Source organism: Acomys russatus, chromosome 6 (genome assembly GCF_903995435.1).
Source record: "Acomys russatus chromosome 6, mAcoRus1.1, whole genome shotgun sequence".
Taxonomy (NCBI): domain Eukaryota; kingdom Metazoa; phylum Chordata; class Mammalia; order Rodentia; family Muridae; genus Acomys; species Acomys russatus.
Window position 1 is genome coordinate 43,379,912 of NC_067142.1, and position 6,000 is coordinate 43,385,911.

The window sequence follows — 6,000 nt, forward strand, 5'->3', positions numbered from 1 at the left end:
TATTTTAACTTATGGAGATTGATTTACATTCAGAAACATAGATGCATCCAGATAGGAAATATGTTTTCTTCAAGGCTGTCAAATACAAATACCCAAAACATTAAGAATATGACATTTATATAATTCTTGTCATGGTTCTTCTTGCTATAGGTAATCTATTGTATATACGTGTAATAATATAAGTGTATATGTAAAAAACAAAAATAAAAAATCTTTAAAAAATAAATACATTTAAAACAAGTAGCATTAAAATCTTAAGGTTTGTCATTTTGTACTTTAAAGTTTTAATTTATTGTAACATATGCTAACTCCTCAAATTATACATAGTTATGAGTCACGTACTATTTTGAAACATGAATGCATTTTTGGATATTTAAAACAAGTTAAATATACCACCTATTTGTAAATGTTTTTATTTCCTCAGATGTTAGGGGATAAGATGAGAACCCTACCCAAGCTTTATGAATATACAGCTTGGGCTGATGCCAGAGTCTTTCTTCCTCTGTTCTAAATATCTGTGAGCCTAAGGCTTGGACACTTTTAGACTCTATACAAACTAATCTTCTGCAAGCTCAGACCTTGTGGACTTCAGTTTCCAGCTTCCATATGCTAACCTTGGCCTCAAATTTTTCATCCTCCTAGACTTACTGTTGAATAAGTACACCCTTTCTTGTTCATTCTGAACTCTAGCTAGCTAGTTCAACTCAGCTGTTCTGGCTCAAAACTCCTTTCCATGCTGACTAATACAAACTAGCTTCACTCTGCTCCTCCGTGAATTACTCTGCTTGGAAAAACTGCCTCTGAGCTCGAAGAAAAAAATGCTGAACTCATTCTGTCAACCCGTTCCCTGCCCCTCAATTAGATGTCCTTGCTTTGGATTAAAGGTGTGTTTTGAATGTGTGTCTACAATCTAGTCAGAGGGATTAAAGTTTGTATTCAAGCCAGATCACACAGACATAGGTCTTTGAAAATGATTCCTTGCCAGAGTTGGCATATTACCAGATAAAATTCCTCTACAACTATTCCTCTTTGTGGAACCATTTTCAAAATCCTTTCTTACATATTTTTAAATACTCAGTGTATCATTAGTACCTATATCCATCCCACCACATAATAAAATAACAAAACTCCTCATAGCTATCTCTACATGACTTAGGACATAGTGATGGGTCTTTTCTTTTCACACCCCATGCTGTTTTCCTGGGACTTCAGTAAGCCTTAGCGTCTATGGTGCCAAATATTTAGATTTAACATATATTTTCATGTGTGTATGTGCACATATAAAATTATTTAAACACCTGCCCTTTTTCTACACCTAAAAAATATACCCAGATTACAGTGTTGACTATTGAACCTATTTCTGACATATAAACACTATTCCCTTGTCAAACCTCATTTCTGCCTCCCAGATTAATTTTTAAGTAAAACTGAGACCAATCTTGTTATCTGAATAATTTGAAAAGAGTATTTGTGCAAATTAAAAAACTTTTGAGTCGTAAGACTAAATCATATTTTATGCACAGGAATAAATTTCATGTCATAAAAGCAGAGCAAGCACCTATAGGCTCATTTTTTGGAAATAAAAATTCAGTTCTTGATAATTCATTAGGAATGAAGCTTTGGTTAAATGAAGCCATCCGTTGTTAATAGCCTGTGGTGCAATAAGGCTCACTAAGAACAGGTGATGATTACAGTACTTAGCACTTCTGGGGGATACAAGTATAGTAACTATAATCATTCTAAAAATTACTTCATAAGTGTCACACTGTTAATTACAGTTCAAAGAATTAGCATCTGGTTGAAGCTGGAGGTGTAGCTTTGAGGAATTAGTGTAACAGGAAATGCATGTAAAGAACCTTTAATCACAACATAAAATGTTCTTTGCCTAGCTTTGGATATTCTTACATATGAAGTTTAGTAAACACCTGGTCCTTACCAAAGAATTAACACTGTGTGTTTTTTCAGTAGGGAGGGCTAAACAATAATATTATACCTTTTAGGCATTGTGATTTCTTAAAGAAAATAATGTGGTAAATTTAAAGAGATAAAGTATTAGCAACATCAAATGTACAACTTGATTATAATAGTTTGGTCTTATTTATTATAAGTATGTCAATAAGATAAAATTAATTAAAACAATTAACTAACATAATTATTCTTATGTAGCATACATTTTAAGAGGAAAGTCTGGGAACCATATTGTATATCATAATCCATGGATATGTATTCAACAATTGTGGCATTCTTGAAAAGCAACCAAGGGCTACAGCACCAATCTATATTGACTTGGGAATCAACTGGATTAATACCTGGAGTGCCATGAGCAACCTTTAGAAGAGTGGGTTCTTATGTCAGTCATTGAGGTTTTTGTTAGTATATAGTTCTTGTGGAAAGAACTGTGAGCCCATGTGTGTGCGTGTGTGTGTGTGTGTGTGTGTGTGTGTATAGTATATGTGTTTAATTGAAGGTAAATTTGTATGTGTTTCATATGATTAAATAAAGAAATTTACAAGTAAATAATGGCTCTAGAAAGATATCGTTGAGTGAGTAACCCAGAAAGGCAACATTGTATCTTCTCTCTCTCATATGCAATTTCCATATCTAAATTCTCATATATGATTATCCAATACAGAGCATAACAACAGAAATCACGAAAGCATAAAAGAACCACAGGTGGAAGGAGGAAGGATTCGAGAGGAAAAAAAGCTGGATATAGATGATACGAATTTGGAAATGAAACTAAGAACAGGAAGTCCAACTTGGGAGTAAAGGAGAGGTCAATAAAGAGTAAAAATGGACAAATAACAAAGATTATTTGATAAAGCCACAAGGAAACATAGTGTTTCATATTTACCTAAAATTATATAAGATGTTTATAAATGTATCATGTATTTTCTAACCAAACAGAATTTAGTTAAAAATTTACTCTTAAGAAAATATTTAATATAACATCAAAGAGTAAAGATGTATATTGCAAATGGTAAGAAAACCTGATTACTTGAGGAAAATAATTTGAAAATATTAATAATTATGCTGAAGAATGAAGGTATATGCCAAATGAGAATGTTTTCTCATGAGTACCAAAGAACTAAAGAATAGTTACATTATCAAAGAAGTAAGATTAGGATTTCTCATTATGAAACATGTTTTCATGAAGGCATTGTTTAATATTTTTGTTCATTGCAAGTATTTAATACACATTCATGTTCCTTGATTTTTGATTTGAATTTCAGTAACCTTTTATTTTTACTTTCCTCACTTAAAGATAAGATATTAAAATCAATTTGCTACAGTTTCCTAAACTAAATAAAAATCCTAATCTTCATAAATAGCTCTTTGTTTCCACACAATAAGGAAAAATGAAACCAAATTCAGCAGTTAAAAAATTATGAGTCTGTCTGATATAATATATAGACATTGTTATTGAGCTGCAAGAAATGGATATTTGGAAGATATGTTATATATTGTTAAATGAGTAAACACTAATCAGATTTGATGAAATAGAGCTTAGATATGAGTGGAGTTGTGCAATGATAACAATCTTTAGCCTTGGTTATATCTATTTTTATCATATATATAATGTAATTTAAAATTTAAAATGTTTTAATGGTGTAATATATTTATCATTCAATAATTTTTAAGAGTTTGATGTATCTTTCCATTGTTGTCTGTAAATCTAGATTTCTCATGATTCCTTTTAGTAGGTGTAAACATGTTTCTGTGTTGATACCAAGTATGAGATGTAAATCAGACTTGTGTGAGAGTATGTGGTGTTTGTCCACTGGAAATATGAGAGAAAACATGCTATTTGTCCACTAGAAGAGGAACTGTTTCTTGTTAGGGCATGGATTTTTCCCCCTGGTAAACATCTTAGTATGCCCAAAACCAGGGTTTGGCTTTTGGTTTTGGTATAGTTGACCATTGTTTGACTGTTCATCACTATGCTTCGAGACATTTCCATGGAGAAACCTCCTAGAGAATGAATGCTTCAAGGGCCTGGCTTCCAGCTGCTGCTCCAGATTCTGGCTGCTGTTGTCAAAGTCCTTTGTTGAATTGCTGCTTTGTTGTTCATCATGTCTGCTGAAACTTTGACTATGAAGAGTGGAGTTGCTCCAAGGACCTGAGTCTAAGAAGATCTACATATCATTTTCCCATTTACCTCTTTTATCTCCTGTTTAGGGTAGGTAGGTTAGAAGGGAGATATAAGCATTAAAGAACCTCAAATAAAGTAGGTTTGAAAACATTCAAAGCCTACAATAATTCCTGATATTTCTGCTCATTTATATTCATACATATTCAGTTAATATTATTTATCCTAATACGTATCATATTAGTTAATTTAGTAATTTATTCATTGAAAAGAGTTTCATGAATTTTTCAAATTATCAAAAAATATTAAACTGAACATTGTGTATTTTAGGTATTAGTGAACTGAAGTTCAAAATAAACGTCAAATTTTACTCTGTATATTTTTTGGAGAATATAAAGTAGAATAGCAATGCCAAAGATTACATTTGTTATAAATGACTTTGTGTGTCCCTGCATTATATGAGAATTCTCTTTTAACTGGAAATATAAATATCTTGTAACTATAGAGAAATTATTAAATTACAATCAAAGGACAAAAGTTTATATTCTGCAATTACCTTAAGTAGAGTGACTCCAAAACATAAACTGCTAAGGCTTAGATACCCATAGCCCCCAAACGTCAAGTTTATTATGTTGCTGCTATAGTGTACTAGGAGAAACATACTAATGACAAGTTTAAAAAAAGGAATAGCATGAACTATGAAATAGATTGTCACTCTTCATTTTAAAAGCTGTAGTTTTTATTGTTTATGATGTGACCTTTCAATAGTTTAATATACATCAGACGATGCACCAAGCCCATGGTAAGCTAGCCAACACAAATTGGACTTTCTTAGAAAGGAGAAGGAGAAGAGAAGAAGAAACAGGAGAAGGAGGAGGAGGAGGAATATGAGGATCAATAAGGGGATAAGAAGCAGAAGAAATAGAAAAAGGAAGAGAAGAGAAAGCAATAGAAAGGGAGAAGGGAAGGGAGAAGAGGAAATCTCAAATTATAGTGGAAAGTTGAGAGATTGCAAAACAGGAGTTAAAGGGGATGAATATGCTCAAAAATATAAAATTCTCAAAGAACTAATAATAAAACAGTGCCTCTGTGCTTCTCTGCAATGTTGTAATAGTTTTGATCCATATTTAATATTTTTAAATAGACTTAATAGACTTAATTTTGTCTAATGCAAAATTTTGTTAACCCTAAAATTACTATCCCTAAAATACGTCTAGTTAGAGTAATAAAATTTCGGCCGTTGGATATTGCTGTGAAATGTCTACTGGACATAACAAAAAAATTGCACTCATTAACTCACAGAAGCTGTGGATGTCAGCTCAAGACTTGTGCAACATCAAGTCAGTACAACTCAAGTATGAAGAAGGAAGAGGCTCACAAAGCACTAGTCTTAGTTGAGTGGCTATTGTAGTTCATGGTTGCTGGGAGGAATCATCAGTTTCCTTCAACAGTATGTTGTTCCATAATAGGTTGCTATTCTCCAGTGACTGGAGCCCTGCACAGATGGATATATCAAGGGCACCAATATGACATAATACAGTAAAGATGAGGAGAAAAGAAGAAGAAGAAGAAGAAGAAGAAGAAGAAGAAGAAGAAGAAGAAGAAGAAGAAGAAGAAGAAGAGGAGGAGGAGGAGGAGGAGGAGGAGGAGGAGGAGGAGGAGGAGGAGGAGGAGCAGGAAGAGGAGGAGGAGGAGGAGCAGGAGGAGGAGGAGCAGGAGGAGGAGGAGAAGAAGAAAGGTGAAACTTGGAGATGATTGATGGGTGTCTTAAAGTATTAAAAGGGGGAAAGGGTGGTGGTGGATATGAACTAAATACACTCTGTTGATCTCTTCAATTACTAAAGAATAAAATAAATACATAAAACTACTTAGGTAAAAGCATATAATAAATCTACATTCTTTACATAATC